General features: G+C 39.7%; 1 protein-coding gene across 7 annotated transcripts in view; it reads left to right on the forward strand.

The window, feature by feature from the left end:
* ATXN1 (ataxin 1) overlaps positions 1–25,890 on the forward strand; it is a 274,987-nt gene that overhangs the window by 71,053 nt on the left and 178,044 nt on the right. For 6 of the 7 annotated variants that reach the window (XR_007772752.1, XM_050941582.1, XM_050941581.1 and 3 more), the window contains one exon: positions 5,032–5,157. The gene's annotated coding sequence lies outside the window, so the exon portion shown is untranslated. Of the gene's footprint in view, positions 1–5,031; positions 5,158–9,623; positions 9,800–25,890 lie in introns of those variants that run through there. The other variant, XM_050941586.1, reaches the window with a different exon arrangement.

A 25,890-nucleotide genomic window follows, 5' to 3' on the forward strand; every position in this document is an offset into this window, starting at 1 on the left:
TTGATATTGTATGTACTTGATGCTATACTACACATCTTTTAAAAAAAATGTGCTATTACCCCAGTAGAGTACATGTGAGAGTCAGTCTAACAAGCGTGACAAACCTTGTTTCCTGGACTGGACCGTCAGCAATCCACAGAGTTGATTACCAATCCCATTATTTGTTGACGTTCTTGTGTAGTGATTCATGGTGAAGAAAAGGAAGTGGAAATACAGATGACGGGGGAATAACAAAACACTATACAATTATAAATCTTGTCAGTAATATGTGGTATGGGAGCTGACATGGGAACTTCATCTACTTCCGTATCCTATCTCCTTCTCGTTAAAGGAAGGGGGTTAGCTTAAATAGTCCTTTTAAATCTGACCAATTCTTCTAGAGCCCAGGTCCTTATTATTCCACATTAGGGCTTTTGTTGCTTCCCGGACTGCAAGTAATGGCCTTGTTGGCGTCCAAAAGCATTATCTTCTCTTGCTAGTTCTGGTGCTGCTGCTGGTCGGAGGCTGGTCAGCTCCAGGGAGCTGAAGAATGTTAATGATGTCATCTCTAGTGTTCCCTGTAACAAAGGATGCTACAGAAAGTTTCTGCTAAAATTACCTGTTTCCCATGGCATGAGGGGACATCTATTTTAACATAGCTAAGTGACCTAGATTGTTCACTCTGTGGACAACTACCTATCAATAAACAAACACATGCTACTGAAAATCCAGCCTAACATAGCCAGCCTACAGGTGGGGTAGAGTTCAAGGTACAGATCTCATCTTTAAATGCTGAGCTAGCTCCTTTTTAAGGCAGAGAGTAAGAGGGAGAAGAACCTCAAGGCTGTGTGCTCTGATAGCTGCTCTGCTCCCTTCGAAATCCATCTCAAGGGACACAGCATTTCTTAATTTTTCTAGAGGCCCTACATTTAAGTATGCAGACCATACACAGGTTTTACATATTTCGCTACAATGAAGTATGCTACCTCTCTCACACTGTGTACTTACCTCAGACAATTATAATTGTTTAAATATAGTGTTTATCATTTTTCATGTGCATATCGGAGTTTTATGAAAGAATCTTATTTCCGATGCCAGCTTGTCCAAATAGGAGGTGTAGACAATAATCATTTAGGAGGTGGCAGCACAGTGGTTCTGGTATCGGAACTCAGAGGTTTTTTAAAGCAAGCGAAATGTGGGCCTTGTTTTGCAATCCCTCAGCGCATAAGCCTCCCGGACAGTTCAGTGGTAGCAATCATGACTGTATTACCTGGACTGGACTTCATGTTTGTAATGTATTGTTTTCCCCCTTTGCCCCGCTGTACATGCTCAGATACTGTGGTGAAGGAATACCTAGACAAAAATTCAAAAACAAAGGCCTATTCCTGCCACCTACATGTCTGAGGTCTCCAACTGAGTGGTGGTGTCAGGAGAGATTACGTCTTTAAAAGACACAATCTCGCCTCCTCCTGGGCACAAGGAGAAGCATGGTGCTGGGCAGGGTTTGCTACATCTTTTAACATGATTAGCAAACACTCCAGCCAAGGCTGGATGAAGGCCTGTAGACAACAGGCATGTGCCTTAGGGCCACAGCTGCAAAAGCCATGTGATAAAGTCACCACCACAGCTTTCAGGGTCTCTTTTTAAAAAGAAAGTATTTTTCTGGTCCTCTCATTTGCAGAGATGTTTAGAATCCATGTGCAGCAGATGTCTGAGTCTGCAGACAGCCTCCAGTGCAGGGAAGGCCAGCAGCAGACTCTAATGCCAGAGAGGAAGCCAACTAGTACTATGTACATGAGCAGAGCATATCCCCTCTTTGAGGTGAGGAGCCCTGCCACTGCTTGAGTGGAGGAAAAGGTACCCTGCTGCCACTCCCACCACTGTCTGGGGGGAGTAATCTGGCCGTCACCAGTTCTCCCTCCTCGGGTGGCATGAGGGTGTCTCTAGGGCTCTGGATTATCCTAGTCTGGCGCTGACTGTATCCTGATGCACATGAGAGTGGAGCCTGTCTCTGCCCATTCCCTGTGCAGAATCACCTCTGGAGCTAGTAGTAAGTAGTGCAGGCAGTTCTAGTCATTTCCACCCCTTCTCTACCCACACCCCCCCCCCCCCCCCCGTACTTGGAGATGGATTGTCTGCATCAGTGTGAGAGCATTTGTGCAGGAAAGCAGTTCACTGTACCCTCTCTTCCCAGCCTCCGTGCAGTCACACAGGGTGAGGCATGATCTAACTCTTCCTGTGTAGTGCATCCTGGGGTTTAATTTCTTTCTTTTCTTGATTCTTTGTTTCCACTGTTGTGGTTTTCGTTGGTTTTGATTGTAGTCAGACATGTTAAAATGATTAAGTACAAATTGCGGGGGATGGAAAACTATCTTGGTCAGTTTAGCATAGACAACACTCTCAGACAAATGCAAGTATGAAGCAATCCAGCAGAAAGACTCTTTAACAGTGTTGCCAACTCACACCGTTTTATCAGAAATCTCGTGATATTTGGATTTTTTCTTGCATTATTTGGTGTTTTTCCAGCTTCTGGATTCAAGCAGCTATAAAACAGTTCTGTGACTACTACGAAACCATTCAGCCTTCCACGGGTGGCTTTGCTCAGAGAGCTCTGGAAAAGGCTGTAGTGCTGATAAAAGTACAACCCAGCAAAGAGTTTCCTAGTTTGTATTTTATAAGGACCAGATTCTGATACTGTTACTTATTTTGAGTAGCACCTCGCTCTACAAGGGGTTTTTTGGAGGTCAGTGGGTTGTTTTATTGATTAAGGTGCTATTTAACATGTGTTAAGAGTGTCTGTCACTTACCAATTTAATTGTATATTGTTGCTGTTAGTAATAATATTTATTGATTATCACCTAGCCATTGTGCTTGGTGCTGGCTCCCATTACCATAGTATCTGAGTGCCTTACAATCTTTGTTATGTATATCCTCGCAACTCCTCACTGCAAGGTAGGGTCATACTACCAACTCCATTATACAGATGGGAAACTGAGGCACAGAAAGATTAAAGTTAACTTTTATAAAGTAAGTAAGTGATTTAGGAGCCTAACCGCCATTTTCAAAAGTGTCTGAGGCTCAGATCCTCAAAAGTATTTAGACGCCTTGCTCCCATTGAGAGTTAGGCATCTAAATACCTTTGAGGGTCTGGGCCTTAGGAGCTTGCATCTCACTGAAAGTCTTGAACACTTCCGAAGATGTTATGTTACATGACTGGCCCAAGGTCACATAGGGAGTCTGTGGCAGAGCAGGGAATCTGGCCGTAAATGAGCATTATTTATTTATTTTAAAAAATTAAAGATAAAGGTGAAAGTAAGAGTAAAATAATTTTATGTTCCTTTAGATCTTAAAATACAACCTTCCATCCCTTACATTTAAAAGACACAAAGATTGTGACACAAACACAGAGGGAAGCTAGGAAGTTCATAGTAAAACCTGATAGCCAGTAACTCATGCCCGTTACATTTTGTCTTGAATTAATACTGTTTGCAAGGTGGGGTGAGGCATAGACAGATTGTCTTCCTTAACTTTGAACTTCCAGGCTTTTCAGGATTAGGGTCTCAGTTTAAAGGGTCTCATCCTGCTCCCACAGGTTAGTGGGCCTGACTGTGCAGGAACAGCTTATAGTTACTTAAACAGAAGCTTTGGGGTTCTGTATATAATGTGTAAACTGCTTTAGGGACTGGTGAAATGCATGTCGTTTCTGTGCCGATACTAAAAGAAAAGTAGCAAGGTGTTTAGGGGTACTTCCACCCTCTCTTAAGTACCTCAGTTTTTGTTCCCAGTATTTTTTACAACTGGAGATGCAGCATCATTGATTTTACTTTTTGAATCACTGACCACTTTTTGTTTGCAGAAGAATGCACAGTCCCAGAGAGACGTGGATAATGACTCCACTTCTTAATTAAAAACAATGGAAAAAATTATTCAGTGCTGCCTGTCCGACATAGCTGAAAAAAAGCAAACAAACGGTTTGCTCAAATTCTCCCCTCAGTCACATTGTGAAACTTCCTTGAATTTAGTGGGGGTTTCACAGGTGTAACTGAAGGGAGACTTTAGCTATACATTTTGTATAGCAATTCCAAATACAGCTCTAAAAATTGTTTATAAAACAATAACTAACATGCCCAGAATCCAAAGGGGACCGTGAAATGGGATGAAGGTTCTCAAAGAGAAAATGAACTCAGTGCTGGTTCAAAGCACTAAATCATTTAATACTGCAAGAGACAGCTTAAACCTTAAATACTGGACCAAATGCGTCCCTGTCATAAATGGCTCTACATGAGGGTGAACATGGCCCGTTGTTTTACTACAATCAAAAGGAGATTGAGCATGCTGATGTAACTCCTAATCTCTTACTTTAAAATCAAAAACATTCATGCCTTTTTGGTGATGGCGGGGAATATCAAAATTGTCTCATATCAGAGAGTCAGCATGTTTCACTCATTCACTCACCCTCCCACCTTTCTTTCCTCCCTCCTTCAGCCAGTCTGTCTTGTATTCTGTAAATTCCAAAATATTGTTGTACGTATTTACTGTCTGGTCTGATATTTTCCCACATATTAGTATTAAAAAAGATTAATGTGACAAAGTGATTGGTGTAGATCTTTAGGCAGTCAATCAAACTTCACATAAAGCTTCCTTAAACAATAATCATGAATGATCACTATCTACTGTAGCAGTTTGTTATTTAACACAACACATTTCTCTGCTTTGCATCTACAGTGGTTCTTTCCTTTCCCTCATACAATTTTGTATTCCGGTGAATGAGGTACTCATTGGTTCATTAATTACCACACTATATTACAGTATATAGTGTACCAGAGAACATGATTTTTAAAAAATACTTTACATTTGTTCAAGGCAATTGTGAGGAAAAAGGGCAACCTACAGAACAGTCATCAGAATGCTTTTACTCTGGGTAGTTAACACAGTTGCTTTAGGAAATAAAATATACATTGGAGAAAGGTCAGGGATTTCCCCTGAGCCACCTACCAACCACTTGAAGTGACATTTTCATTCTGAGTGTTTCTTTTTTTGTTTTTGTTTAAGTATCCTGGAGCACAGTGAAACAGTTTTAATACAAGACATCAGAAAAAAGTGCTGCAATGTCTAGTGTGCTGAGGGGACAAAGAGAGACTTACGACTGCATCTTGAAACACTCTCACATGATTTGAGGTAAGTGACAGAAAAGGTTTTGGCACAAATTCTATTGTAATTAATGTAATCATTATTAACTTTTGAATCTCAGGATGTCTTTTTAACCTGCATTGATAGGGGTGTGTATGTGTGTAAAAATAACAAAATTTTAATGGCAAAACCAGAGAAAAAAACAAACATATGTAGTGTACTTCTGTTTCTGAAATTAACTACCTGAGCAAATACTATCCGGGAGACATGTATGCATGTGTTTAACTTCATGCAAATGATTAGTCCCAGTTGAATCAATGAGGCTTCTCATGTTTAAAGTTATTCACATGCATAAGTATTTGTGGGATAAGAGACTATATTATACGATCCTGTAAAAAGAAAGGTATTGTATAAAATATAGTGGATTGTAGGAAAATGCTTGTACAATCTCTTATTGTTATAGAACTTACATCAGTAATCAGATTTTACAGCAGTCTGCGGTAGTATTTTTATGTTAAATAGGTACCTTTCAGTTATATATATTTAAAAAATCTTCACCTGGAATATCAGACTTCTTACAGAGTTCTGTTAATTTTATTTTATCTTTACTATTTTGGCTGGCTTTACTGCTTTGTTGGTGACATTCTAAACTGGTGCAGTTAAAACAATACATAAAGTCTCCTTTCTGAACCAGAGCTATAAGTGGTGCATCGATATTTGAGTAACAGCAAAATCAGCACTTCTGTCATTCAGACCACTTTGTGTTGTTTTGTTTAGCATTTCCTAAATAAAGAGGTTTTAAATATGAATTTCAGTGAAAAGCCTCGTCTTTCACCTTTGTTCTTCGTTTTGTTTTGCTCGAATTCAAAAGGAATGACTGAATTTTTGTATTGAGTAAGGATGAAAATACGGTACAGTTGTAAAACTGTGATCCCTGATAATACTATAAATAATCATTAAAAAATCCTCTGGCCTCCTTCCTGAATAGAAATACCAAATCATTTCTTCCATTGCACATACAGGTGTTGGAGACAAAAAATTACTGTAAGAAACCTGCACAGTTGAGGGCATGGATGAATTGCTGTGTTCTCTCATGGGACAAAGGTTAGCCATGGTGTAGAAGGGGCAGGGAATGTGGTATCAGGCCTGTGCAGAGCATGAGAACCACCAAGGAATTCCAACACCAGCCCCCCAGATCTTGGGGCATCTCTATGGCGTGCCTGCATCTTGCCCTTCACTCTCCCTTCTTCAAGCAGCATGACTGCCACTAGTATCTCTGAGCATTACTCATCTCTCAAAAAGGGATGTTGAAAAGCCATGGAGCTGGCGTTCATGTTGTAAGGAGCAGCCTTAACGCTCAGGAGGATTTCCAGTGCACCACAGCACTGAAAAGAGTTATTGCTCAGCTCCAAGAAGACACACAAAAACAGCACCGTGAACGGAAAGGAGAAGACGGAAGAGCAGGTCATCAGCTTGGAACATCAGGTTGCTGAAGGGGAAAATGTGTTTGGCGTCTGCCATATCCTGTGTTCCTCTGCCCCATCCAGCTATGCTGATCAAAATCCTACAGCAACATTACAGGGTCTGCATTCAGTGTGGCGAGGAAGGGTAAAATGCACAGTGTATCCCTTTCCCGCCCTCTTTTTCATATTGCCTGAACTAATCTGGATGATATTTGCACATGTTTGCTCCTTTCCTTGCTGCAGAGCTGAGGAGAGCATAGCAGGCCTATGGACACTGATTTATAAGTTTGTTTTTGAATCAACAGGCTCAGCGCTGGGGATCAATGTATTTCCTCTTTGGTCACTGATTTAGGGCTATTGCTTGGAAAATTGTACTAGTTCTGAAAGCATTCATACTAGTCCAATAACTAAGAATCTTTGCAAACTGCTCAAGATTATTACTTTATGTCATCTGATTGCTTAGTTTCCTTGGTGCCTTCAGGTGGTAAAAAGCATTGCTTTCTAGATCTAACTTTTCTTCAGGTAGCGGGTGATTAAAAATCATGTCAGAATTCAGCTAGTGCAAGACGAAGATGTTGAATCAAATTAACGCTCTTTTAACGTTTGATATCTCCTCCTGGAAGAGATTCCTGAGGTCTCTTCCAATCCTAAACTTCTATGATTCTATGACCTCACAACCTATCTTGACTATCTGATATTCCCAGTTTTCATGCCGTGCTCCCTGTCAGTACCCGGCCCAGGCCAGGGAAGCTAATGAGTCACCCAGCAGACTAAATCGGGTGATGAATCTTGGTTACGTGCCACCTGAGGCACCTTGCGCATACACTAAGAAAAAGAATTGATACAAAACGTTCATTTGTTTCTAGCCCTTTGTGGACCATAAGATATGGGATCTGCATTTATTTCAGGCCAGTGTGATGTCTTTTATTTGTGTGGTTTTTTTAATCCTGGTGCAATGTAATCCACATAGTTTTCCTTTCCCAGTATCCTCCTAGTTCTTCTTCAAGTTGTGCCTTTATGGGTGCTCCATGTCAAGATATGTGCACCCATGCACTCTTGATCAGAGATTTTTGTCAGAATTGTCCATGTTTTCTCCCTAGACACCCTTGTGCCCTAGTGTAAGGGTATCTAGGGAAGGCAGACCCTGCCCCCACTCCAGTTCTTTCTCAGTCATGAAGGTCTAGCAAGCGACTTGGAGGCAGAGGAGAAAGAAGGCAGCTAGTAGAGCACTGATAGGGATGCATGTCTCGAAGAACTCCAGTTACTGTACAAGATAAATAACCTATAGCTATTGAAAAGGCATTAAAGTGGTAGTGGTCCACCTCCTTCTTATGTACCCTTATATTGGGGCACAGCGTTTTCTAGGGCACAGGCAAAGACCTGCAGATGCTACTGACAGATATCTCTGATCAAGAGCACACGGGCACAGGTGTATCCTGATGTGGAGCACCCACAGTGACACTACTGGAAGCACTCACGTTACTATACAACTTAAGTAACCGCTCTTCCTCCTCCTCTTCTGAGCCAAGGACAAAGGTGGCTATAAAGTACAGGGTAACAACAGTGCATCTGTGTGGCCTTTTTAATCATTTGGACAACTCTCTTTTGCAGTCACAATGGGTTTGTCCTGTTCAGTTTTCTTCTCAGACAGGTGGGGAAGACCATTTTTTGGAGGGGTACTAGGAAAAAGGAAAATACGTTGGCAACATGAGCTGCATTATAAAATGCATAAAAATTGTATGGCAACTTCTGCCATTTTCTGGATTCCTTGTCAGGAGAAATAGTGCACCCTTTCGTGTGTATAGAACATAAGGTTCCGTGGTGGATGTCAACTGAGTGGAAGGGTTGGTTTTCTTCTGCATTGTATTTTTCACTTGGAGTGGATTATGGGATCTGAGCCCTTCTTGGATTAAAGATGTGCTAGTTTTCTTTTCCATTTTCCTGCTCTTCCTACAATTTACCTCCTAGCCCCTGATCCTCAGGTCTCCCAAACTATTACATTACTGTAGCTTCTGAAGGAAAATATCTTTGGTTGGCCTTCTTTTTTTTTGGTCAACTAATGAAAAAGGGCTCTCCCCCCTTCCCCCCAAGAGCTGCTTTGGTAACCAAAGCAACTTGTGTTAAGTGGAAATGAGGCTTTTGCTAATTTGTGTGCTTGCTTAGAGTTCCCTGCATATGGATCTTTTCAATGGGGTGTGCCTTTTGTGAATCCGAAGGAGAGCTACAGGCTGCCAGACACATAGTGCAATTGTTCATTTGTTTACATGTGTGAGTGTAAGCTTTTGTAAAAGAGAGGTACTGGGGAGGGAGAAGAAGGAGCTTTATTGTGTGTGGTTGAGTGAGTGTCATGAAACAACACAGTATATGGTTTCAGTGAGGTACAGGCCGCCTATAGTACGTCTGATCGGTATGGTCCATTTAATACTGATGAGCAGTCTCTCTGATTTTCATTTATTAGTAAGCCATATAAAAATTAAATGACTTGAAGCTGAAGTAGCATTTGTCTACTCAGGCTGTAAACCACAAAAGGCAAAATATTCAAAATCTGCAAAGTTTTCAACACTTTCTTTAAATCATGTGCATTGTCTTTCAAAAGAGCAATGTAAATATGAATGAAACCAGTACTGTGATCCCGCAGTGAGGCTATTCATTATAAAGGCCATGAAAGGCACAGTAGTATAGATTAGATATGGCTCTGATCCAAAATCTGCTTGCAACTTTGGGAAAGTTAGGATCCAGATCTGAACTTTGTGTTTTAGGGCCATTTCTAGTAGAGGGTGATTTTTAACTTCATCCATAAAATTGGAGGAGCCCACAGGTTATAAAACGGTATTATTAAATAACATTTTGCCTGACTCTGACCTGCCCCTTTCTCTTCCCAAGATCAGTACTGTATAAGTGCAGAAGCCATGTTTTTGAGCACACTTGTGGCAAAAGCACACTGATTCAGGGACTTGTTGATCACTTTATCTGGCTCTGAACTCTCATCACACAGATTTTTTTTTTAATAGGCCCGGCCCCTTTCTGTAGTTAAAACGTTCTTGTCCAGTGAGGATTTTGCAGGGTCTTGAAGGAGTTAAGTGGCGTGGCCTTTAAAGCCCCATGAAGCCCAAAATCTGTGGGCCAATCCACTTTGAACTATACTGTGCTACACTGAGTGGACTTGTGATGCTCCAGCTGCCTAGTGGTCACACAGATGGGTTTGAAAGGAAGGAGGGACCATGAAGGTGAGTATGTTTCTAGTGGGATCCCACAGGTTCTTGGTGCTAAGCTATTTAACATTTTTATCAAAGACCCGGAAAAAAAAATAAAATCACTGATAAAGTTTGCAGACAACACAAAAATTATGGGAGTAGTAAATAAAGAAGAGGGCAGGTCTCTGATACAGAGCAATACAGATTATTTGGTAACCTGGGCACAGGCAAACAATATACATTTTAATGCAGCTGAATGGAAATGTATTTATCTAGGAACAAAGAATGAAGGCCATACACACAAGATGGGGGACTCCATCCTGGGAAGCAGTGACTCTGAAAAAGATTTGGGAGTTGTGAATAATCAGCTGAACATGAGCTCCAAGTGTGATGCTTTGGCTAAAAGAGCTAACATGATCCCTGGATAGGGGAATCTCAGGCAGGCATAGAGAGGTTATTTTACCTCTATACTGGGCACTTGTACAATTGCTGCTGGAATATAGTGTCTAGTGTCTATAATTCAAGAATGATGTTGGAAATTTAAGAGGGTTCAGAGAACAGCCATGAGAATTTTTAAAAGATTAGAAAACATGCCATATAATGGTAGAGGCAAAGAACTCAATCTATTTAGTTTAACAAAGAGAAGGTTAGGGGGTGACTTGAACACAGTCAATAAGTAACTACATGGGGAACTAAATGTTGATAATGGACTTTTCAGCCTAGCAGAGAAAGGTATAACACGATCCAGTGGCTTGAAGTTGAAGCTAGACAAATTCAGACTGGAAAGAAGGTGCAATTTTTTAACTGTGAGCCTAATTAACCGTTGGAACAATTTACCAAGCGTTGTGGTGGACTCTCCATCCCTAGTAATTTTTAAATCAAGATTAGATTTTTATTTTTTTTTTTTTATTTTTTTTTTTTTAGATATGCTGTAGTTCAAACAAGAATTATTTTGGGGAAGATCTTTAGCCTGTGTTTATGCAGAAGGTCAGACTAACTGTTCACAGTTGTCCTTCTGACCCTGGAATCTATGAATCATACTGTCTTGGCTTTGTTTCCCCTCCTGCATATATAGGGGTCTTTGCACACTTTCGCCCTGCTCGTTTTTCCCCTGTGCACTCGTTGCCTTCATAGGCCTCCTCAGTCGTTGTAGCTGCATAGTCTCTAGGGAGTTGTCTGGCTATTTGTGGTTTTACTCGTCTTCAGCTACGTCAGAGATTCAGATCCAGTACTCAGGGACATTATGTGGATTTATGACACTCCTGTGGGGCTTTGGATCCATAAACCAATGAATGGATTACAGTGAGACGTAAAGTATTTTCATCTGTAACGTATAAGCCTGCCATGATATTGTTCATGTTGTTATGCAAAGGAAAGCTGGCATTGATATACTGACCTGTCAAAAGATAGGAGACGCCTGTAAGCATGAATGAACTGAGAACTTCTTTTGACAATGAATTTGGCCATTTCCTAATAACGTTCTACTTCTGGACTTTAGTTTAGAAGAATGGATGCAGTTTTTCTTTGAATGATGAATTAAAATATTTTTAAAATAATTAAATACCAAAAAGCTCAGAACATTTTTTTTCAAACCTGGGTAATTTAAAGTTAGACTCCTAAATATAGATTGCACAATTGCATCATCCATTGACTTCAAGGATTCAGGTTGGACAATTTTGGCCAAAGACTCTTTATCATTAGCTGCACACATGTAAAATATCTTAAAGCTACAAACAAATCTATTTAAAATCTATCTAAACAAAAACAAAATATTTGAAAATCATTCCCTGATCTAGTAAACTGCCAAAACCTGTGAATACCAAAAGGACCATTAGAAGCTTGTTTGTTGGTCGTCCAACTTTTGAGTATCTATATTGCAGCCAACAATTGTAGGAGAAACAAAACAAGGCAGTAGATGTTACTTCTGCAAAGGGTGAGATGGGATTGCAGAATTTTGGGCCATGCATGTCAGTGAAAGGCTTTTTTAACTATGGTATGACTCCTAATCCATGTCATACCACATGCTGGTATGCCACAATGAAACACTGCTGAAAAACGTGTGTGTAAATTGTCTTTTTACTGTCATTCAGTGCAGTAGTGCCTAGCCTCTAAAGAGGCAGAGCATAGCAATCCAGAGAGCGGTATTGCTGGATTATATATCAATTAGTGTTTAGGTGCATCTGATGTTAAAAAGCACTGAAATAGCCTTAAAGTAGGCAGTGTGGTACAGTGTTTATTGCTAGGGATTTGGAATTGGAATTGTACTTTGATTCTTCCACTGACTTGCTATATAATCCTGGGCAAGTCATTTAGGAGAGATTTTCAAAGGCACAATAGGTAGTGAGATACTTAACTGCCATTTGTGACATTTTCTCCCTTATTCTCTGTGCATTTCAAGTTTCTCCATCTTTAAAAAGAGGATAAGATTTACCTTTCTTTGTAAAGCACTTAAAGATTGTTGAATAAAAGGGGTTTTAGATAAAATGCAAAATAGTCTTTGGAAAACTTACTTGAGTAATGGCTCAAAATCTAATTGAATCTCCAAGGCCAGTAGCCCAGACACAGTGGAAACAGCCTATATCCTCTCTGCTAATGTATCAAGCAGCAGAAACCTGTGTGAGGAAACTCTGTTGCTCCCTTGTGGAGTTTCGCATTCCACCAAAGGGAAGGCATGTTGGTATGGTGAGGGCATGGCCAAAGGGTCCACAGTGTGCATGGATCCACAAGACCTAAGCACTATTTGTGGAGGGGAGCAGTTGGGCTGTGTCCACACCTTCCCACCAATTCCCTTTTACTCTGCAGCAGTGCTTGCAACTGTGCTTCTCAACAGGCACAGGATGGTAAAGCTGGAGATTCTATTCCTAAACCCTGCAGTTCTTGTGGGCATTTCTTTGCATGCACTATTTGCTCTTAATAGGCCTCATCCAAACCCCAATGAGGTCAATGGAAGTTATCTACTGACTTCAGTGTGCTTTGGATCAGACCTAATATGCTCATGTTACAGGGTTTGTCTTATAGTAACATTGTTTTAAATGGTAGTGTTTTGGAGCATTACTGCAGAATGCTACAGTATTTTTTAAATGAAAGGGCTGCATGCCAATATCGCACAATGACATTTTGCTGTTCCAATTCTTACGCCTAGGCATTCATCCCAATTTGGTCCAAATGTCTGGTATGTGATGTTTTTTTCTAAATACTGTACTGCTCAGTACTGTAATCTATCATGCATACTTTTGGATTATACCTACCCAAGTCTGTCAAGACAAATATACCTCAACAGCACATCAGATGGCGATAATCCCTGTTGAGAAAGCAATTGTGTTTGCATAGAATTAGGTGACTGTGGAAGTGTGGTTTTTTTTCTGAGGCTGGAATGAGACACATTTAAGGTGAGCAGTACCATGCAAATTTCTGACGATTTTCTACTGTTGCAATTTTTAAATGATTTAGCCACAAATATGGGGTGAACTGTTGATCGAGTATGACTATGTTTCCGAAGTGTAGATCTGCATGCAGCCAAAATGTATGTCTGTGAAGTGGCACAATATGGTAGAAGCTTACTGTCCTTATACCATGCTGAGACGCACTACATTTTTGGTTTTAGCATTTCTTTCTTCCAAAAGGAATCTAGCCCCAATTTTAAAAAATGGTTAAGAAAAGCCAAGCCAACTATTGTATTTTCTAAAGCTGGCATGATTTGGAGATGAAATTAAGTCAAAAGGAAATGACAGCTCTAGACACCAAAGTTGACAGCAAGCCGACAAGCCAGTCTGTGGTTCTCATGAATTCATTTCTGGAAGGTACAACACTGGTCCAAAACACAAAAAGGGGACACAATTATTTTCCTTTCTGGTAAATTTCAAATAAAACATAACGTGCTACACAGAAAGGATCAAACTTTTTTGTGTGGAATTTCACACTTTTTCTGGTGTGATTCATCGCACCTCTATAGTCTCAGCCCTTGGTTTAAATAACCTTGCAGGCCTGCAGTTGCAAGCTGTTTCTGTGAAGCTCTCCTGGTTTGCAATAAAACTTTTTTTTTTTTTTTTTTTTTAAGGTTTTAGGGCTTCAACTGACTTTTTTGTTCTTGTTTCCCAGGTCTGTTTTACTCGCATTTTATATTAACCACCCTATTGCACCTACTTGAGCCCTGTGATAGGCAAAAACACATAACAGTTGCAGATAGAACAAGGAATGAATCACTGCATTCTGCCTTTCAATTAGATTACTTAAATTACAAAGCATAAGTATTCCTTTTGGTATGGCACAGCAGCATTATTATCTCACTGCATTGATGGAATGGGAGTGGAAGTGAACATAATTCTTCTTCTATTACATCGTTAATGAGCCACAATTAAAAATAGTGTGTTGGCATGCTAGAGCGAATGTGTTATTTTCAGAATTTTCTGTAAGCCATTTCTGCTGTTATACTTAGCCAGTGCCATGTTGCTCTTGAAAGCTTTTAGATATAAAATTGCTGAAAGGTCTGTCTGCTTGTCGAAAGCTAATTGGACAGTAAAGTCTGTCAGCTATAAAGGTTTAAGTTTGCTACTGTGTGTCGAAGTCTATTAGTGTTTCTTAGGTTTTCTTTTTGGATTACTCATTTACTATATAGGGAAAAAAATCACACCGTACAGTAGGTTTGTTATATATGCACAGAGCTCCACTTGGATTCCATATCCGATGCTTTTGGTTGAAAGCCTGACTCAGAGGTGGTGCAAGACTGCTAAAGCTGATGCTTTCAGTGTTCAAATATATATGTGTATACGCAGATGTAGGAGTTTCATTTCAGTTGTCTCTTTTAGATCTTTTTCCAAAACTTAAAAGTTGTTGTTAGCATTTTGCTAATTTTTTTCAGCACTTGTAGCTTCTGAAAGAATTGACGTCACTGAGAGAGTAGAAAATAATCCTGTCATTTTTGTCTTGACAGTGTTCTGCTCTGTGCTCCAAAAACCTGATGCATAATAATGGATGAGCCACAGATTTCTTGGAATTGTCTCCTTCCCCCCACCCCCGTTGCGCAATTCTGTTCTATTTTTAGCATCATAGCAGGGAGCTCATCAGTGCCTTGGACCATGTTCATGTTTAAACCATATAGTTCCTTGTAACTTTAGAACACAATGAAGTTGATGGGTCAAGTGCTGAAGAGTGGTTTGTTTATTTTGGTAACCTGACATGAGGTCATACTGAAAAGCAACCTTGCTTGAAATCCCTGGGTGGGGTGGTCGGTGAATTAAGGGCTCCCCATCACACTACTGTCATGACTCCCATTGCATTGAGTCAGCAGCACTGTGTGGAGCACTTGATTTGCTGAAACCTTGGCACTGAAATGGTTGGCTGCATCCACCTCATGACCATCTCTGTTAGAAAGCTCCATCTCCCAGGGGACCTGCTTACCCCTTCCTGCCTCTTCTGCCTGGCCCTCCAGAACTTCCTCTTCCACCCTAGAGCCTATCCGATACAGCCTCTGTTTTCAAGTCTTGCCCAATAGCAGGTGAGTCAGGGACAGAGCAGGTGAAAAAAATTAAATAAAAATTAAATTTGGTGAAAAATTAACCTTATTTTTTCAATACATTTTTCAATCAGCTTTATTTGGCAGGGAAACCTGCCAAAACACAAGTAGCTGATGAACTTAGGAGACCTTGGTTCAAGTCCTTGCTCGGCCTATGTGACCTTGGGCAAGTCACTTAGCCTCTCAGTGCTTCAGTTCCCTGTCTATAAAAGTGACAGCTGGTCATAGAATATCAGGGTTGGAAGGGACCTCAGGAGGTCATCTAGTCCAACCCCCTGCTCAAAGCAGGACAAATCCCCAGACAGATTGTTATGCCAGTTCTCTAAATAGCCCCCTCAGGGCTTGAGCTCACAATGCTGGGTTTAGCAGGCCAAGGCTCAAACCACTGAGCTATCCCTCCCCCAATGTGATGAATAGTAGTTCCATACCTCACAGGGATGTTTGTGAGGATATACACGATGCTTGAGAGGTACTCAGATACTGTAGTATTGGAGGCCATATAAGTACCCAAGATATATAGGTAGGATATAAGCAGTGTTGTTGGCTAATCTTGGCCAAATAAAGGAGAGTTTCATGAATGAGGGGAATAACTGTCTGACACGTCATGCTCAGAATGTGTGTGTGAAGTTCGGCGTCCATCTGGAGAGAGACTGTTTAACTATGGAACCCAAAGAAAGGTGTGGGAAAAGAGTACCAAATTATAGCAAAGGGAGCATTCTAAAATGTTTTCGCTGCAAGCAGTAGCAAATATCTTACCAAAAATTGACATTGGAAATGCAATTGTTCTGTGAAGAACTATTGGGCCAAGTTTGGAGATGGAATTTAATCATTCAAGTGTGAAACAGAAGGATTTAAAGTTCTGCTTTTAAACTACAAATTTCAAATTAACCTTCGCTCTGGAGTCGCTACTGACATCTCCATAATATCATTGTTGGTACTAATGTCTGTTTGTACATCAGTTCACAAAGAAACATTTCAGACAGAAACGTTCTAGGCTCATAACAAAAATTCCATCTTGAGTTTCTGGTGACAAACCAGCAGGGCTTTGCTGTCGTGGTTGGTGATGTCAGTGTAATTTCTCTAGAGTTTTCATTAACCTGAGGTCCCGGATCTCCTCCTCCCTGTGGACTGCTCAGGGCATGTTGATTTTAGACACCCAGTATCCCTTGGGAAAGGACACTTCCCTTGTTTTGTTGTGTTCCTTTCCCCAGCTGCGCAGCTCCTGGTCTGTTCTTTGAACTTTCCAGCTTCTGTGCTTTGCTCCTTGCTGGCAATCCCAGTGTAATTGACAAAAGTCCTACTTCACAAAGCTTTAAAAAACAGGGGTGCAGCAAATTTCATTTGACTGCCAGCACCCAGAGCAGAGCACAGTTGGGAAAGCGACAGAGGTGACTGGGGTGCGGGCAAATAGAAGGGGCAGCGAACATACAACAGTGGATCATGGGTGGGAGAAAGGGGAGAAGAAGAGGCAACGTATAGGGGAAAAGAAAGGAAGTTGGAGAATAAGGGAAGGGTGAGATTAATGAATAATTTAAAAACATTAGTTTACTAACCTTTTTAGTGCCCTACTGACATGCAGTACATGCCAGGCAAAGCCACAACTTGCATAGCCAGTGTGCTGGCCTCTTTGAAATCAGTTGCAAAACTCTCATTGACTTCAGTGGACCAGGATTTCACCCATATTTAATGCATGCCCCATGCTGCTGAGGTTTGTCATGTCACAGTATATACGTTCACTGAGTACACATGGCATGCTGATATGCGCAAGGTTAACCTAAACGTGACTGTAAATCTGTGGGGAATGGGGTAGCCTGAGTAACTCCATTGATTCCAGCAGTTACGTGAATGTAAAATTGGAGTAACATCATGGTGACTTAGACCCTTCATTTTTTCCTCAGGTGGAAGGTCTGTAGGGGGAATTATATTGCATATATGCTTGGTAATATATTTTTAGTAAAACCTTATAATATCACTTTGGTTAATATCTGCGCTTCACTTCTTAGTATTAAATCTGACAGTTTTATTCTGCAAAGTATCCTTGATATAAGAACAAATTCCTATTTAATGTTGCAACCAGACAAACATCATTATATTTTCCTCTCCTGGCTTCTTTTTGAAATTTTGAATTCCAAATAAAACACTTCTTTTGCTCAGTTGCTAGGATTCATGGCAGAAATAACCAGCCACATGAGGTATCAGAAATGATGAGGTAGTGAGAGTGTTGATGTGCTTTTCCTGTTGACATTGCTCAGTTTATAATAGAGCCTATCATGCTATGGCATTCCTGCATATGGACAGCACTTTACAGTACGGGAAAGATATATGCATAGAATGTATTGTTATTAGAGAGCAATGGTGCATAGTTCTGTTGTGAACTAATTTTACTTTTCATGTTCAAAACGTCTTTAGGTGTTATGTACAATAAAATGATTTACACTTATGTAAATCTTACATTAAATAGGTTGGAATGTAAAATTAATATATTCACAGTGAAGAAATAACAATGTTCTATGTACAATTTCCATGCAGACAACTGCAGTACAACATTGCTAATCTTCACACTATATAATTCATCTTCTCATCTCATCATAAATTAAACATCCAAGTACTGTAGTCTGTTTTCCCAATCTGAAAGCCCCAGTTCAGGAAAGCACATATGCATGTGCTTAAGTCCACCTCAACTCAAGATAGCACTTTAAATCCTATTGAAGTCAAGGAGGTGTTTAAGTTAAACAGATACTTAAATGCAGAGACGATTTTTTGAATTGGAGCCTGAGATTCTTTAATATTGTACACAATGTACTACAGCACGTTTAGTAGTATGTCATGAGGTATTCGCCTAAATAATAAAACTCTAATTGTCATAAACAGAGTGTTAAGGGCTAATGTCTCTTATACCTGTAAAGGGTTACAAGCAGGGAACTGGACACCTGACCAGAAGACCAATCAGAAGACAAGATACTTTTAAATTCGGGTGGAGGGAAGTTTGGATGTGAGTTCTTTGTTCTTTGTTCTTCTTCTCTCGGAGGGTCTGAGAGAGACCAGACATTACTACAGGCTCTCTAAGTTTCTTTTCATATAGTAAGTAAAACAGGCGGTAGGTTTAGGCTTTTTAATTGTTTTATTCTATTTGCATTTGTGGATCTGGCTGGTTAACTTTTATATGTGTAGTTGCTGGGAATATTTTGATTTGTATTGGTACTGGTGGGAAAGTCTCTTTCTGGTGTCTGTAAGCTATAAGACCCTGTAATATTTACATCTTGAAGTTACAGAGATAATTCTTTACTTTTTCCTTTCTTTTATTAAAAGATGTCTTTTTAGAGAACCTAATCGATTGTTTTTCTCTGTTTCCCTTGTTTTATCCCAGGGGATTGGGATAACTCACCAGGACAGGTGGGGAGACAGGAGGGGGAGAGATAAAATCTCTCTCTGTTTTCCTTGAATCTTTTTGCCTCTTTTTGGAAGGGAAGGGAGATGCTTCTCTGTATGGTGACTTAAGAGGTTAGATCAGTATCTCAGGATAGCCCAGGGAGGGAAGTTCTGAGAGGGGGAAGGTGGGGGAATGGTTTTATTTCTCCTTGTTTTAAGAACCCAAGGGATCTGGGTTCTTGGGGTCCCCAGGGAAGGTTGGGGAGGTCAGAGTGCCCCAAACACTATATTTTTGGGTGGTGGCAGCCTATCAGATCTAAGTTGGTAATTAAGCTTAGGGAAATTCATGCTAGTATCTCATTCCTGGACTCTAAGGTTCAGATTTGAGAAAGAATGCTATGACACCAATTAAAATATATTTTGTAATGCTTGCTTTTTTCTGTTTGTTAACTAATTAATTTAAAGTAATCATTCATCCATTGGAACAGATATATCTCAATTATTAATGCAAAGTTCTGCTGTAAGTTTAATACAGTGTTAAGGGTGAGAATGGTGAGTGAACAGAATTCAGGAAATTCATTTAAAGTTTTGTTTTGCAACCTGAGGCCCAAGGCACAGATACTGTGTGTTATAATATACAGTATGCATTTTGTTAAATTGCTTTGCAAAATCAACCAGAAAACTGTTAGCAAAAACCTGCCAGACTGTTCTTATTCACACACACACACCACTTTCACATCCTCTGCACTGTGCATCCCCAGCACCACCTTATAAAGAGTTAAAAATAAGAGCAACACTCTCCCTTCAGTTCTTCATCCACTTTGTAGGTTACCTTTAACTATGGTGCTACACTGAAAAGAGTGGTAGTGTTCCATGGGTATGGAGAGGGCAGAATTTTTCTGTTACTAAGGCTGTGTCTACATGGGGATAAAAAAACTGTGGCTGGCTTGTGAGGGTCAGGCTCTAGGGTTGAAAAATTGCTGTTTAGGCTTGGGCTGGAGCTCAAGCTCTGAGACCTGTGAGAGTGTGGAGGGTCCCAGAGTTCAAGCCTGAACCCAAACATCTACACAGCCGTTTTTAGCCCTGGAGCCCTGCAAGCCCAAGTCAGCTGACCCAGGCCAGCCAACTGAAGGGCGTTAATCTCTGTGTAGAGGTACCCAGAGAGAACTGGCTGCTAACCAGGCTTTTCTAGAAACTATGTAAAAGAACAAGTTAAATTGTGAAATAGAAGACTGGAAAACACACATGAGCAGAACCCAAATGACCATCAGTAGTCCCTTTTCTCAGATACGACTGAAGAATTTGTAATGTTTCATTCTTGTTAGCATCAAATACTTTGTTTGGTGCTATTGTTTTAGCCACAGCTGGAATAAGTACTTATTGCACTGGGCCTGCAACTATGAAGATGATACATAGTGACTGGAAATTATTTGTACATAATCTGCTTAGTTATGTTATCTCCTAAATGCATATGATGTCATGCCATTTCAAATGGTATCTAATGACCTTATGCACTGTACTTTGTGTCTTGTGATATGAATCAATGTCATCTTATGCACTGCTAAATTTACAGGAATGGCATTGACAATGAAAGTAACATAAATATTGTGGATGCCTGGGATGCTTTTGGTGTTTGTGTGTGTGTTATAAGATGGAATACTTTTGCTTTTACATTGATGAACTATGGGAGCAGTGCTATAAATGAAAGTTCTGTGTTTATCCACAGAGGGACTGTGGTAATGTGGTAATAATGCTTACTTGACATGGCCTTTACTGAAAACATAGACTCCGACATCTAGTCTAAGTAAAAATATAACGATAAACAGGACACAGGATTTAATGCATGCAAATCTCTCAGAGTCTACCAGGGGGCTGCCACAGCATAGTTATACAGGTAGGGAAGCAATAAGGAACCATCATCAATCAGATCTCTCATTCTTCTTTTTGTGGCAGTATTAATCTCCCCATAGCTTTTACTAACTCTCCCCATCTCCCCGAAGGCTTCAGTGTTAAACTGCCTCAGACCATTGTCCCCAGCTGCTTTCATTTCTGCTGCCTGGCTGAGGCTGGAGGGAGAATCATTCAGGTTACATTATGGAGAACAATATTGGTAGCTGCCCAGAGTCTTTCTCTCTAGATTTGTTCCCTCCCATTGGGACTGTTACTCGTGCTTTTTTAGATGGGGGATTAAAATAAATGTTTCCTATTTTTTTTAATTACCCACTGTTTGTATCTAAAATGATAGCACTTGTCCCAGCACCCCTTTTAACTTTAAGGTCATATGTGTCTTTTGAACTTGCAAGAGAGTCAATGCCAAAAGGAAACCTTTTCCCCCCTGACAGAGCAGTTTTTAAATAATTGCAATCAGTACACAGTGTGGAGCAAATACAACATTGAAGTTCATGGGTGGCTGGGCATAAATTTCCTGAGAACATTGTGGACATATTTTCAGTTTACAAAGTTACTATCTGATTTTTCTTAGATTTTTTTTTAACATGTTGAAATTCATTTACAAGTTCTAAACGAATTCCCCTGCTATTGGAGATGTTTATAACCTCTAATTTGCCTACTATTCCGCTTGCAAAGAACAGCAAGAGCTGTAACTGCTGGCAAGAAGCCAGGGCTCTGTCAGAGCCTCTGTGAGGAAGAAAGGCGGAGCTGCACTTTCATTGTACTGTTGCATTTAATGGAAGTGAGACACTGTATAAGCTGTTTTACAAATAAACCTACAGTATAACCATCACTTCAAATAATGCTCTGGAAAGTTGCATATCTAAATGCAAGAAACTCTTATTGAAGTGGGAAGAGTTGTCTTTGTACTGTTAAATGAAAGGTGAGGAAACATTTAGATCCATTCACAAGTTGAAGTGAAGAGACACATTGCTAGACCAACTTGCTCAAGTAAGTTGCTTTGCAGATTTTTTTTATTATCATGTTGAGATCACTGCTGTTTGCTTGCATTAGAGCATTATTTCTAATTGAGATTTACTTTTGTGTTGTTTTTGCATTTCGGAAAGGGCTGTCCATTTAGGAAGATGATGACAGGTATATATCAAATTTGAGTAGTTTTTCCTCCAAACTCAGAGAAGTGTCTCATATATTAAACCAGGTTTCTGACCTCATTTCTCAATGGAATTTTAAATGGGGGAAACTAAGAGTACTAATTAGTGCCTCATTAAGTACTTATAGTTGAGTATGATAATTTTCTTGAAAGGATAATGTAGTAGTTGAATAAAAGAATTCTCTATTAAAAATGAATACAAAGTCATTTTAAACCAGAGACATTTCATTTATAAAAAATAATAGAATTAAAGCCATATATATTGAATAACTTAGAGACATTGTTAGGCCATTAATTCTAAACACTGACCTACCTGGAAAATGGTCTTACTGCATATGGCCAAATTTTTCAAAAGTGCCATCTAAATTTACAACTGTAATTTAGGCTCCAAAATAGCCATTAACATGCCAGCCAACCAAATAGCATGTACAGTTGCAGTAACTGCATTGCCAAATGTAGACCTGGGATTGTGCTGTGGCCTCAGTGGATTGACAGAACTGTCTACTCAGTGAACTGTCTACTCAGTTTCACTAGTTCCCCATGTTGTTTGGGTCTTCCAACAGTGGCACAGGAAACATTTTTTAAGTAGGAAACTGTGAATATAAGCTCAAAAAATTATAAAGGGGAATTACAGGCAGATATATTATCTGATACAATTTTAACTCATTTTAAAAATTTGCCTAGAATGCTAGCCCAGAGTACCCTTTAATACAAATACTTTATTTGCAAGAAACTCTGTTTAAACTCATGAATTATTGTGGTCGGAGAGAAGAAACATATTGCAGAATAGAAAGCAGTTTAATATTCTGATAACAAAATAATTTTAGGTCATGGCTTTTTCTTTGTGTAGTTTTCATTTATTTCCTCCACTAAAATTCCTCTTGCAGCACGAATGAGCAGATCAGTCTGAGCCTCCTGGTTTTTTGTTGGGCTCCCAGCTGGAAATCCCTCCCTCGATTTTTCCATTGATAAAGAGTAACAAAGGGAATCTAGAATAAAGGAATGGGAGGAAATAGAACAATGTATACTCTTGGACTTGAATCACAAAAGAGTTAACTAATGTAGATACAGTATTGAACCAGTTGCATTCCTTTCATTGTCAGACTCAATTGGCTGTGGTCTTAACATTTGTAGTTGTCCTCAAAGTCATGTTACAAATCAGCTATCTATTGTCTTCTTACTGCAGATACTCTGAAAGAGTATTGCAAAGCATTTTTTTTCTTTTCCATAGACTATTTTATATGACCTTCAGAAATTCCAAGTCACAACAGGGGGCCAAAGACTATGCCTACATAATGCTCTTATTGTTAATAAAATGTGGCTTTCACTAATAAAATAAAAATGTGACATTTATGGAGACCTATTAATGAATGCAGCAGTGTAGGCCCAGTTCTGCTTCCAGTGAAACTAAGGTCAGTTGACTTCGATGAGAGCAGATGCAGGCCCTATAAGATACCTGGCTGACATATAGTTTCATTTTATTCTGATAATAGTGGAAATAATAATAATATGTCAAATATTGGAATTTAGAATAAAATATTTATAAAACTTATTCTTATGCAGTTATATATGACAGTATTTGCAGTTAGCTTTTTTGGGGGAAGGAGGGTTATGTATTTGTATTTGAGTTTACAGTGCTTTAACTGAATATATTTTATGTCCCATCAGTTTTTTATTGCTGAAGCAATTATTTAGTCTCTAGATTCATTATTGTTTTTATTAGTATTATTTATTATTTTATATTTGTATTGTGTCTAAAGGCCATTACCAGATTGGGATCCATTGTGTCAGGTGCTGTACAGACATATATTAAGTCCTTGTCCCAAAGAGTTTAGGGCTCCCTCCTGCAAGCACCTTCCACTATCACTGACTTCAGTGGAAAAGGAGAGTGCTCAGCACTGGGCAGGATTGAGCCCTTTTTGCTCTTTCAAGCTGTACCCTGAAGCTGCTATCTTGGCTTATCCTCTGGTCTGAAAGAGTAACTGATGCCACCCCTCACCCCCCCAATCTTGGCAAATTGCCATACGATAAAGTCTGTCTTCTCTCTTGTCAACATCACATGTCAAAATACACAAAGTAAATATCCTTATATCAAACTCTAATCTAAGTTAAATCTAAATTCTCAAGGAGCATTTTTCTTGCTTTGCCTATCTGTACATTTCTGTTGTTATCAATGGAAATATTTTTTGGTGAGCCTGTGTGGGTAAAGTGAAATTGACATTTATCCACCTTGACTGATAAAATCTAATCCCTTCAACCCTTTCTATTGATTCGATGCACGTGCTTCTTGTTGATTTTTCTAATGAAGTTGTTACCTCCTTTACCAAAAAAAGTAGGGGGGACAAAAGGAAATGGAAAAAGCAAAATACTGTCAACTGAAGCATGAAAACAATCTTTCAATCAGAGTGAAGGATAAGAAATTAGTGTGTGCATTCTAAATACAAAGCCAACGAATTGCTTTCAGATGAAACAAAGCAGAAACTAGGTGAAATACAAGAGATTGTAAATTGATTTCATTGCCCTAGCATTTTAATTCAGTAGGATTCTTGTTTTTGTTAACCCAGAAGGACTGCACTTGGTCAGCACCTACATTTCTTGGGTTTCCCACTGTCTCTCTGCCTGAAACTTTTCTCCTGTGAGGATGAATTGGCTCTCAATACATTTGCTGCTTCATCATAATGAAAGCACATATGAAAGGTACAATGTGTCCTTACCCAAGATAGGCTCCCAGGATGGGTACCTTATAGTAGCACAGCCAATTTTTCTTGATAGCTACTTTGTACAATATACAGAGAGCGCATGCAAATGCAAGATATAGCAGATGAAAATGACTGACTCTGTCAGGATCAAATAGGGTAATGGTGGTAAACCACAGAAATAAAGTTGCACTGCATTAGTCTTAAGAGACTTAAGAGTCTTAAAAAGAATGCTGTCCCTAATAATGTGCATTTTGAGTGCTTAGGAAAGGACAAAGTGCCCAGGGGAGTGAGGGGTTGGTCACAACAGTACATTGAAATAGTCTTGTTGATGTCTTCACTTTACACAGCAGAAATGATCTGTTCTGAAGGTGTTTTTCTATTTAATATGAAAGTGTTAAAACAAACAAACCAACCCAGCCATCACTAGACATTTATCAGAAATCATGGCAATTTATTTGAAAGTATTACGGCTTTGGGCAACTGCGAAGCTAACAGGATGGAAGCAATGCAATTGTTAGGTAAATAAAGCAAGTCCTCACTCACCTCTCCAGCACCCGAGTTCGTGCGGAGTTGGTATGGGGCACACAATTCTGTCAGAGACCAGACACCAATGCGTTGATCAACGGGCTCACACTATCCTTAGCTCTACAAGCTTTAGATTAAGTGTGGCCCCTTTATTAGGGGTGAGCATCAATATTTATACACAGAAGTAAACAAAGTGATTAACAAAAGATAATGGTCATGCATAATCAATCAAGATTTTACAGGAAAAGCAAGTTAACGAGTAAATGCATAGAGATAAAGGCTAATGGCTATTTGAGAAAAGGGGGTGTCATGAGTAGTTTGCAGGTCAGTGCTTTGTTCAAAAGGGTTCAGGAAGGATTATGCAGAGACAGCCAGTCTGGGTGTGTTTTGGCTCCCCAAAGTTCACCAAAAGTTTAGACCCAACACAAGTAGCAGCTACAATTATAGCCGCAGTTACCAAAATAAATTTATTTACTGACATTTGAATGTAGCATTAACACTCCATTAAAATGGCAGCAATATTTTAAAGAGGTTTTAATGCAACTGGCGAAGATGTTCTTTCTCTTTTAATCACCAGGGTGCGTGTGTTTTACTTCCATGTTCTTTCACTACAAGTAGTAGAAGTACTATTGACATGCTTCTAATAGAAAAAACAGTGCAGTCCAGTAGATGGTTATAGGACTGACAGTCAGGAGACCTGGTTTTATTTCTAGCTCTGTCACAGACTCACTTCATGGCTTTGGGAAAGTCACTTCCCCTCATACCTCTCAAACTGCCATGCCCTCAAATTATTCATGCAGGGAACATAAAATGATGTAGGATTCCTTCTTGTAGTTCAAACAACCCTTTCCGGAGAATTATAGTATGGCCCCTGCATCTGGCCACAGGTTAGGCCGGGAAATGAGCAATCTGCTCACTTCTTTGTGTACAAGGAGTAACACTGGGAGAGGCTGTGCAT

This window comes from Gopherus flavomarginatus, chromosome 2, assembly GCF_025201925.1.
Source record: "Gopherus flavomarginatus isolate rGopFla2 chromosome 2, rGopFla2.mat.asm, whole genome shotgun sequence".
Lineage (NCBI taxonomy): Eukaryota > Metazoa > Chordata > Testudines > Testudinidae > Gopherus > Gopherus flavomarginatus.